General features: G+C 37.5%; 1 long non-coding RNA gene across 2 annotated transcripts in view; it reads right to left on the bottom strand.

Annotated features, from left to right (window-relative positions):
* Nucleotides 1–12,146, bottom strand: part of LOC140643048 (uncharacterized) — a 72,160-nt gene that overhangs the window by 58,664 nt on the left and 1,350 nt on the right. The gene's annotated exons all lie outside the window — the stretch shown is intronic.

The raw sequence follows: 12,146 nt of genomic DNA, 5'->3' as shown, positions 1-12,146 counted from the left end.
ACTGTCCCTGAGAAAGACCACAGGATGGACCTACTAGACAAAGACTCTAAAACATCTGTTTTAAAGATGCTTAAAGAACTTAAGACAGACTTAGAGGAAATAAAGGAAATGACGTCTAAACAAAATGAGAATCACAATAAAGAAATTTGAAAATCTAAAAAATTAAAGAAACAGAAATTCTGAAGCTGAAAAGTACAGTAACTGAAATGAAAAATTCACTAGAGGGATACAGAGGCAGATCTGAGGCAGAAGAAAGAATCAGTGAGTGTGAATATGGAAAAATTGAAAAGATCAAGCCTGAGGAAAGGAAAAAAGATTGAAGAAAATTGAAGGGAGTCTAAGGGCCTGGTGGGACAGCATAAACCAATCAACACACACATTGTGGGCATCTCAAAAGAGGGAAGAGAGAGAAAGGGGGAGAGAGATTATTTAAAGAAATAATGGCCCCCAACTCCCCAAATGTGATGAAAGACATGAATATAAACAAGAAGTTTGATGAACTCCGAGCAGAATGAACTTGAAGGGATCCATACCAAGACACATTACAGTCAAGCTGTTGACAGCCAAAGATGAAGAGTGAATCTTAACAATAGCAAGAGAAGTGGTTTTTAACAAACAAGAATCCTCAATAAAATAATCGGCAGACTTGTCTTCAGAAACTTTGGAACCAGAGGCAGTACACTGAGACATTCAAAGTGATGGAAAAAAAAAAAAAAACAACAACTGTCAATCGGGAATCCTAGATTCAGCAAAACTGTCCTTCAGAAGTGAGGGAGATATTAAGACATTCCCAGATCAACAAAAGCTGAGGGCATCTGTGACTGCTAGACCTGCCCCATAGGAAATGCAAAGGGAATCCTGCAGGTTGAAATGCTTGGACACCAGAAAACTCAAAGCCATATGAAGAAATAAAGATCTCGGGAAAATTAAATAACTGGCAATTATAAAAGCTAGTATTAATGTTATTTTAATTGGTAACTCCACTTTTTGTTCTATGCATGATTTAAGAGACCAAACATGTTTTTAAAACTTACCAGTCTAAAAGCTAGTATTACTTTAACTTTGGTTCATAACTCTACATTTTGTTTTGTGCATAATTGAAGAGACTAATGCATAAAAAATATGATTTTAGTTTATGTTTTGGACACACAATGTGTAAAGATGTAATTTCAAGACACTGACAACTGAAAGTGGTGGGGATGGAGCTGTATAGGAAAGTTTTCTGTGTTGTTGAAGTTAAGTTGGTATAAGTTCAAATTAAAGTGTTATGACTTTAGACTATCAAATGTAATCCTCGTGGTAATCACAAAGAAAATATATATGGAATATGCAAAAAGGGAAATGAGAAGGAAACTAATACATTTCATCATGAAAACATCAACTAAACACAAAAAAAGATAGTAATGTGGGCAATGAGTGACAAAAGGTGATAAGGCATATAGAAAACAAATGGCAAAAAAAAAATCAAAAAAAAAAAAAAAAAAAAACAAATGGCAAAGTGACAGAAATAAGTCCCTCTCCTCAGTAATCACTTTAAAGGTAAATGGATTAAACTCTAGAGTCAAAAGACAGAGATTGGCAGAATAGCTTTAAGAACATGATCTATCTGTTGTCTGCAAGAGATTCATTTAGATAAAAGACAAATAAGTTAGAAGTGAAAGTATGGAAAAAGATATTCTGTGCAAATAGTAACCAAATAGCAGCATTATTCACAATAGCAAGAATGTGGAAGCAACCCAAGTTGGCAGATGAAGGGATAAGCAAAATGTGGCACATTCATAAAATGGAATGTTATTCAGCCTTAAAAAAGAAAGGAAATTCTGGCACATGCTATACCATGGATTAACATTGAGGATATCCTAAGTGAGATAAGCAGGTAACCAAAAGGTATATACTATCAGATTCTACTTATATGTTTCCTTAAGTCATCAAATTTGTAAGGACAAAAAAGAGAATGGTGGTTGTCAAGGTTTGGGAGAGAGGGGGATTTTTTTTTTTTTTATATAGGTTCACAGTTTCAGGTTTGCAAGACAGAAAGAATTCTGGAGATGGATGGTGGTGATGGTCACACAACAGCATAGAAATACTTAATGCCTGGCCGCGTGGGTGGCTCAGCAGTTAAGCGTCTGCCTTCAGCTCAGGGCATGATCCTAAAGTCCCAGAATCAAGTCCCATATCGGGCTCCCCGCATGGAGCCTGCTCCTCCCTCTGCCTATGTCTCTGCTTCTCTCTCTGTTTCTCTCATGAATAAATAAATTAAATCTTAAAAAAGAAGAAAGAAATACTTAACGCCGCTAGACTGTACACTTCAAATAATTAGGATGGTAAATATTACATTATGTGTATTTTACCACAAGAAAAAAAGAGAGAGATTAATATCAAGCTAAGAGAGAAAGGGTTATGTGGAAAGGATGATAAGTCAAAGAAGGAAACTGGTGAGGAAAAAATAGAAGGGATATCTCAGCCCATTGTTTTTCTAAATCCTTATTCACTCACTCTTACTCTGAAGTTGGAGAATAAGCTTGAATCCCTGGCCAAGGGAGTATTTCATGAAACCTGGATACCAATATTTAGGCTGAATTAGTGTTTGGGGTCATGAAATTATTTCAAAAATCATTAAAGGATTTTTTCTCATTATTCAGGGTATGTTCATTCTGTGTGTGTGTGTGTGTGTGTGTGTGTGTGAAGAAATTAAAAACATCTAAGAAATTTAAGACGCAATTCCATTTTCACAATCTACCTAGATAGAAAATAATTTTATTTTTCCTTTGAAGTATTTTATTTTCATAGTGTTTAATATGTTTTTTTCTTTCTAAAGATCAAATAACACATTTCCAATGTTAATATGTGCTTTTGACATTTGAAATATGTAAGCCAGTGTATCTAACTTGACAGTTTCTGGTATGCTTAAAATCTAATTGGTTGTTGTGAGAATCAATTGAGATAAAATATATAAAAACACTTTGAAAAATATAAATTATTGAGTAAAGTTAAGGTATGCATTTTGGTCTGGATATGATTATAAATCTAGTTTTGGAGAAAGACAAATCTTACAAAGTGAAAATTTGGAAAATAAAACATGGAGTTGTGTATAATGTGTGATACATTCACTTTAATTAATTCCTAAAGGTGCTGAACTTTGGGTACCTCAATTAAATAATCATTACATAACTCATTTATGGAGATATGTACACTGGGTCTGCATAGAGAAGATAATGGAGATGTCTGGACAGAAATGAAATACCAGTGAAGTATTTTAGGAAATGAAAAAAGTCAAGGTTTGCAATATAAGGAGTAAAAAAATAAGTTAAAAAAAGTATTATGAATATAAAACAAAGGAGAGAAGCATTTGCCAAGAAACTGGCAGTTTTCCTTGTTATCTTTCACCCCAAATCACAGAAACAAAGCCACATGGAGGACATGCTGTTTGGAAAACTGTTCTGATGATCATTTTCTAACTAATAGTGTTGTATTTGCCTTGTTTCAATATCTAAGATGCCACTTTCTAAGGTTAGAAAGAAGGCATTTTCTGAGGAGTAAAAATCATCAGTGGACCTTTTCTGTATAATAAAAGTGGAAATGGACCCATTGGGTAACCACACTGTTACTGTAATGGCCATTATACTTACACTGAGCTGCCTAGGCATCAAAATGAATGTAACTGCCAGGATAAAGAGAAGGTACATCCATCCAAACGTGCTCACAAATTCTCAGTTTGTACACATCCTTAACTTAGGAAAAGGAAATCAAATGAAAAATTAGCAAAGATATCTATGTGACATCAAACAAAAATTGGAGAATAATCTGTATATGAACCTTGACCACTGAAGGATTGTGGAGATAGGGAAAAAGGACAATTTTATGTTTCATGTATTCATTCATTTAACCAACACGCATTTATTGATTGCCTAGTATTGTGCCAGGCATAGTCCAGCTGGGGTTACAAAATGAGCAAAACAGACATGGACTCTGTGCTCAAGGGATTTGAAAAGGACTTCAGATTCATCTCATGTAAGCATCTACTAGAGGCTTAAGCCCCCTTTGTAATATCCCTAATAAGTGGTTGTTGCAAAAACCGTGGATTAGCTTGCTCAGCATCCTTTTCAATTTCCTTCCTTCGACTGGGTGTATTCCAGGTCCTGGGTACTATCTGAAAAACTGTTAGGGGTAGTGCAGCGACCAAAATAATTAGAAAATTATTTCCCTCCTGTACTGCCAAAGCAGGAACGTCAAAGACTCCCTTGCAGCTTGAGTCCCAGGTATGGTTTCATTTCTGCTGATCAGAGGTATCCATGTGAGACTTGAATTTATAACTGGTTTAAGTAGGAAAAGATGAACAGAGCGTGAGGCATATCCACTTGGCTGGTGCACATAATAGCTGTGTAGTCCTCTGGGAGATGTTCCTCAAAGTGCAGCTGTAGCTCGATCCACTGTCCCTTTCAATGATTTTTGAATACCTGGTAATAAATCCCTTTCTACTGAAACCAGTTAGAGTGGATACTATCGCCTGAAAGTGAACACAAACTCACACAGTGTTTTTAACCCAAAGTACCTATTGTCTAGAAGGAATCCCTACCCCCTGCTGGGAAGCTGCAAATCTACAATACTTTTGTCTGGTTTGTGTGATTATGGACACACAAAAGACAGACGGTCAAAACCAAAATCTTGTTTCTTTTCTCACATTGTCTCTTTGCAACAATAGGCCAAATGTATACATTAAAAAAAAAAATCTGGAAGCTGTGCTACTTCATACTACCAATTTTATCTTCCCTGGCATAACTCCATGAGTTGTTGAATTCTTACATTGAACTCTTGATTCTGACTACAGAAAGAAACACCTTGCCCTGATTGGATAAGAAATTAAAAGAAATATGAGTATTTGATGAATGTGTGCCTTAAGGTAGGCAACTTATATCTAATAAGTACATATGACAGGAAATCATGGATTTACCACATAAGCATAAATATTTGTAAGTTTCAAAGGTCATTAAGAATGTAACTCTAAAAGCGTGGTTTGAAACTGACTTGCTTATTTCAGGAATCTGTATTTCCCAGGATAAAATGTTCCTTTGAGTCTAAAGTCAAAATAACTCCATGCAGGTGTTTACAATCTAATCACAGCAAACTATTCATAAAGAGATGAGATAGTTTAATCAGACGCTAGGCTCTGATGTGCTTCTTGAAATTGGACACAATTTCAGATTTCAGATACGATACTTGATTTTGGAAAACACTTGGAAAATGGGCCAGCAATGTATCTTCAGTGGAAATCGGAAAGGTGCATGCAAATGCTGAAGAGTCATTTAAGGATAGTGAAGAATAATTTTTAATCGCCTGATTTGATAAATTGAGGTAGAAAATTCTACTTTGTAGGTATTATAAAATGGGGTAGGTTAATTGCTTTCAGAGAGGGTTTGGAAGTGGTTCTGCATAATGGTAAAGAAATGAGTTAGATGGTTTTCTTATTTTGATTTGCAGCTCTATAAAACATTTAGGAAATAAAACCATCTTGATCCATTTGGCAGGAAGTAATGTTTTCCTTCTTAAACTCCCAAATTACTTTGCAATTCTTTCATGACTATATCACAATCTTTCTAGAATGATGTTTGTGTAAATATCTTTTTCTGCCTAAAAGTTCTTAAGCTACTGAAAGACAGGTATCATATTAATACTTAGATGGTTTCTGTCACAGAGCATTGCAAAGTAGTATCAACAAATATTGGGTGATAAAGATACAACAGTTTTGCATAGAGTAAATTCTTACTTCAATCCTAAAGTACCAAATTTCTACTTTTCAGTTGGGCAGTGAAGACACCAGAGATACTAGGCAGATTTATCTAGGTCTCCAAATTATGAAATAACCAGTTTCTTGGTTGGCCTTTCTGGAAGAATCCTTTGAGACCTAGAGCCTTAGCATTCCTAGAAATCTCTGAGTTGGCACAATCTGAGTAGTTCTGGGGTTCATGTTTATGCCAGGAAGCATTTTTCAAATTCATATGTGTTGCACTCATGGTGGGCACTACAGAAAGCAGGATGGAATATGGGCATGTGTGGGAACTGCCTGAAGTGGGACCCCAAGAGTGGAGGGGATATGGTGAATGTGGTTAACTTAAAGTATCCTCATTTCAACTTCACACACACACACACCACTGTGTAGACAAAAGAAAACGTATCTGAAGGGCAGCCAGTTTTTGACCTCTAAAGAGCAGCGTAGACAGATGTATTCTCATGTCCTTACAGAGGAGCTGGGATGGATGAGAAGTGTGAGGGCAGCAGACAGAATCAAGGGGAGTTGGAGGCTAACAGAAGAGGACAAGTGAGCTGGGTCCTGGAAGAGAATGGTTAACAGCAAGCAGATACTATGTATAAAGGGGAGAGTGAGCTTCTTAAAGACACCCTTGTTAACTAACTCACAGTTCTCCTGGGACTGGACAAAATGTGGAAGAGTGGTTAGGATGTTGCGAGGCGCCATCCCTTCCTAGTTGTGGGACCCAATGCAAGTTATTTAACACATCCATGCTTCAACTTCCTTATGTCTAAGATGAGGATAATAATAGTGTCTCCCTCATAAGGATGTTATGATTCAATGAGGCAAAACTTAGAAAAGCCCTCAGTTAGTGGCATATAATGTTATATGATGCTCTTTCAATTAATAGTTTGTGTATGTTCACTTGTATATATCATTTCTATAACTCTCTTTCACATTTCTTGGAATTGTATCTCATGGTCCATCTAAATGCATAATACACTTTCTCTGATAGAGACACATATGTTGCTCTTACCTTCACTTCCTCAAAAGCATAAGAATGAAGATTATACTTCAGAATATCTCTTTTTTTTTTTCAGGTCCAGATGACAATCTTCTACTTATTTACATTTTCAGGCTGCATCAATTTCTTCCCCTCAATGTACTTTTTAAGTTGCCTCCCTGCTGTGTAAAGTGGTACCTCCTTTCTTTGTCCTAAAATAGTCTCTTTTATGCCTCAAGCAGTTTATTTTGGCTCTAGTTTTCTGAAATTTAGTTTTTAAGTCTGTATTTATTTAGGCCAGGCCCTCACTAATGTTATTGATTTCAATTATATTCCTTCTTAAAATTCTTTAGTTGTTGTTGTTTGTTTGTTTTTGCTCTGAAATCCTAGCACCTTGACTATATTCAGTGTGTAATCTTGGCCATTTAGGTACCTTTCTCTAGACCTACTTTATCTCTGTTCAGAGTTCATCACAAGGGAGAACTGGGTCGAGCCCAAATCCATGGGTAGGGAGGGCATGGATGAAAGAAACACCCATAGTGTCACAGGACATTTTGTACATGCCGCTATTCCTGATAGGAAACAACTTCTAATTCTACCACACAGAGTAACTACTTCTACCATCCACATGCACTCAAAAAAAAAAAAAATGACTTAATCTATGCAAAATAATTACAAATATGGTCAAGAAGGCTCTGGCCCTAAGCACGCTGCCCCTGAAGCTATGTATGTTGGAGACAATTTTCCGTGCACAGCAAATGGTGTGATTGATCCACCTTTATGTTCCATGTAAATTTGTTTTATTTTTGATAACGAGGTCTAGAGAAATAATTCTTGAAGCATCGTAACAGCATTGATTGACAGCCCCCTAAGTGCTGTGTCTTTTATAGCAACCATAATTGACAGCTCATAGGTAAAGAGCATATGTAGATGGATTGGGTCCACGTTGAACACAGTGGGGGAAAACACCAAAGAAGATATTTGTTCTATTTGTTATTAATTAAAATTCAATTAATATGGTAAAATATATGCATTTTAGGAGAATAGATTTACTTGTAGGCTGAGACAGATTGAGTTTTTTTTTCAGATTCAGTTTTTAAACTGTTATAGAAGCTTCATGTATAGCGATTATGTACTAAAATTACCTCTCATAAATATTTTTACACTTCGGTGTAATTTACATTACTCATGTCCTTCCTCCATGTACATTGCTTATTTAGCTGGGAGTGGTCTCGATAATAACAAGTCTTTAAGGTGTAGATTTAAATGCAACTGAAGTTGTGTGGGCACCTACCTGCCTGTGTAAGTTAAGTTAAAAACCTGGCCCCATTAAAAACGAGAATCCTGTAATGCCCCTTCTGGGTATATACCCCAAAGAATTGAAAGCAGGTATGCAAACAGATACTTTGGAGCTCATGCTCATAGCACCATTATTCGTGATAGCCAGAAAGTGGAAACAACTCGTGTGTCCCCCAATGGATGGATGGATAAACAAATGTGGCATATACACACAATGGAATATTATTTATCCTTAAAAAGGAATGAAATTCTGAAATATGCTACCACGTGGGTGAAACTTGAAAATGTGATGCTAAGTAAAATAAGTCAGGCCCAAATGGACAAATATTGTGAGATTCTACTCATGTGCAGTACTTAAAATAATCAAACTCATAAAGACAGAAAGTGGAATGGTGGTTATAGGGGTTGGGAAGAGGGTGATTGGGAAGTATTTAATGGGGACAGAGTTTCAATTTGGGAAGATTGACGTGTTCTGTAGCTGGATGGTGGTAATAGTTGCACAACGTGAATATATTTCATGCCACTGAACTGTATACTTAAAAAGTGTTAAAATGGTAAAATTCATGTGATGTATTGTTTAACCACATGTGTACATAAAAGACATGTAGGAATCTGCATGGTCAGACCAGATGGTCCAGATGAAAGAGTATTGACGCTGGTTGAAATGTCATGGAATCTGACCTAACAAGAACCATGAGTGATTTGTAGGGTTTCATGCTGGGTCTCACTCCGAAATGTAGTAGGTCTGGGCTGGGACCCCAAGAATTTCCATTTCTAACAAATTCCCAGGTATACTTGTCATCTATCGCTGCATAACAAATTACGTCATATGTTAGTAGCTTAAAAGAACACGCATTTATTATCTCATGATTTCTGTGGCCCAGGAGTCTGAGATTAGTGGCTCTGGTTCAGGATCTCTCCTGGAGTGGCAATCAAGCTGTTGATTGGAGGGCTGAAATCGTGTGAAGACTTGGCTGGAGGACCCACTTTTAGGATGGCTCACTCCCACTGCTGTTAGCAGGAGGCTTTAGTTCTTTACTAGACAGATCTTTCCGTATGGCTGTCTCACCTCAGGGCATCTGAGTTCCTCAGAGTGGGTGCTTCAAGAAAGAGAGAGCAAGCAGGAAGCCAGCTTTTGCAACTAATATCCAAACTCTATTCTTCAGAGACAAGTCATTAAATCTAGCTCATATTCAAAAGGAGGGACCTACCTTTTAAAAGGAGGGGTACTGGGGTGCCTGCATGGCTCAGTTGGTTAAGCATCTGCCTTTAGCTTGGGTCATGATCCCAGGGTCCTGGGATTGAGCCCTAGATCGGGCTTCCTGCTCACTTGGGAGTCTGCTTTTCCCTCTATCCCTCCCCACTGCTCATGCTCTCTCTTGTATGCTCTTTCTCTCTCAAATAAATAAATAAAATCTTTAAAAAGAAAAAAGGAGGAGTACTGAAAAATTGTAGATGTTTTAAAAAACGAACACACTGGGTATATTCTTGGGGCTGCTGTAAGAAAGGGCCATAAACTGGGTGACTTAAACAACAGAAATTTATTGTCTCACAATTCTAGAGTCTGGAAGTCCAAGATCAAGGTGTAAGTAGGGCTGGTTTCTCCCGAGGCCTGTGAGGGAAAATTTGTTCCAGATCTCTTTCCGTGCTTCCAGTAGCCTCACCTGTTCTATGGCTTACAGCTTACAGATGCCCATCTTCCTGTGTATTTACATTGGTTTCCCTCTGTACACATCTATCTATAAATCAAAATTTCCCTGTAATGGTCATATTGGATTAGGGCCCACTCAAATGACCTTTTTTTATTTTACCTGATTACCTCTGGAACAACCCTTATTTCCAAGTAAGTTCACATTATGAGGTACTAAGTATTAGGACCTCAACATCTTTTGAATTGAATCCAGTTTAACACTTAGTATAATTAGGTAATGCTGAGGTTCCTGCTCTGGGTACCATACTTTTGAGAATCACTGTTCTAATCCACCCCTCGGTTACACTAATGAGAAATGTAAGTTTTCCATAAGCTAACCAAAACCATCAATGTCAAAGAGTGAGTTTGTGGCCGAGTTCAGATGATAACACATATTTCTTGATCCACGTTCAGTGCACTTCCCAGAGCCACAGAGTATTTGGTCATCTTTGACCAAAGTTCTCTGAAGATCTCAATTATCTGTGGACTCATTGAGCCTCTGTGCTTTTTCTAGGTTAAGGTTGCCTCACAAAGTTCTGTAGTTCAGGAATCCTTTTAAGAGGTGTGTGTGAGTGTGTGTGTATGTGTGAATTTTCTGGAAACTACATCATTCATCACGTAAGCCATCTACACTGGGAAGGAGAAGAGAGAGGGTAGGAGATGAAGAGGAGATAATGAAAGAGAGAGGAGTAAGGAAATGGGATATGAGAAATACAGGAAAAAGAAATAAAAACTGTATCAATTTACACTCCCACCATAGCCTGCCACATCTTCCAATGTGAGTCATGGTGGGAAGTGAGATGAAATTAACTTTCCCTGTTATATATATCTATATTTTTCAAGGATGAAATGAACACCTGTGTATCCACCAGCCACCTAAAGACAAAGAACATTGGCAGGAGCACGGACACCTCTGATGTCCTGCTCACAGCATCCTCTCCCTCTTTCCTGGGTTATTTTCTATTCCCAAGTCTGTGTTTATCGCTCTTTTGCTTTTCTTTATGGTTTTACTACAGAGGGATAGAACCTTAAACAATATCTTCCTTAACTTTACCTGGTTTTGAACTTCATGTAAATGGAATCAGACTTGGCAAGCCTATGTGACTTTCTATTTTTTCCTCAACCTGGTGAAACCCATCCATACTGTGTGATTGTGGTTCACTCATTGTCATTGATGTCTACCCATCCTCTGACTAATAGGCAGGTTACTTTTGTCATTAAAAAAATGTTATGAACATTCTTATGTTTGTGTGCTGATGTGTGTCTGCTCCTTAGTGAGTTAGACAGAGACTACACCAGGTTGAGTTGCTTCAGAAGGTCATTGAGATTTGTAAGCAAATAAGGAGATCACAGGAATAATTTCCAAAGCCATGTCTGCCAAAGCAGGAATGAGCAGGTTTCTTTTATTAGGGTTTGGGGTGAATATTCAGAGGGAGAGGCATCATCATCACATGTAATGGGCAGGTATAGAATTACACATTCCCACTCATAAAACATGCCATTACGTATGTTGCATGTTATGCTAATGAGGCTTATATCCCTTTCAGGATGGGGATTTTAACATTATAATGAAGCTCAGGTAACTATCAGACACTTTATGATTCACTTGCACAGGTGTCTGTCCTGGGAGGTCATATTCAAATATTTCTTTTCTTGTTCCAGCAATTTGTTAGTTTCTAAAAGATAACATAGTTTGGCAGAAGCTTCTATGGAGTTTCCTGAGTTCAGGGGTCTCCCTGATGACAGATACAAGTCGTCTGGTATGCTGTGCAAGAATTTCTGCAGGGTATACACCTAGGAATGTAACTGCTGGATTGGAGGGTATACTCCCCTTAACAGCATTGATTGGTTGGTTGATTTCAGGAGGGCAATACTAGTACACTCCCACAAGAAGCATCTAGAAGTTATCACTATCTCACATCTCAGCAGCACTTGTTGTTAGTTCAACATTTTGACTCTCCTGATATTTACCCAAAAGGCTGACCTTAGAACCAAACTCTCACATTAGATGTCACTCTACCGTATTGGACTTTGGGGATTTTATGATCCTCCTGCCTAGGAGACCTGATGTCTCTGACATAACAGGTGCTCAGTAAATGAGAGGAAAATAAAATGAGTCTAAGCTGTGGCTTTTTGGTAAAAGTACATTTTTCTCATATTTTAAATGTCTATCAGCATGTTCTTGATTCCAATCTTTCCTCCTGACTTCAGATTATGTACCTAATGCCAACCTATAGTGGTATATTTTTTCCAAACTCAAAGTCTACACAGGAAATTTCATGCAGCCGTCCAAGTGTTGCCCCTAGAGGTAGGAAATATATTACACTCGTTTTACTGTAATCTAGTAAAAGCCTGTAACATGAATTTTAGAGAAAAGGAAAAAAGAAAAACCTCCAAAATTCCTAACC

Source organism: Canis lupus, chromosome 11, assembly GCF_048164855.1.
Source record: "Canis lupus baileyi chromosome 11, mCanLup2.hap1, whole genome shotgun sequence".
Lineage (NCBI taxonomy): Eukaryota > Metazoa > Chordata > Mammalia > Carnivora > Canidae > Canis > Canis lupus.
This window is presented reverse-complemented; position numbering and strand designations above follow the sequence as displayed.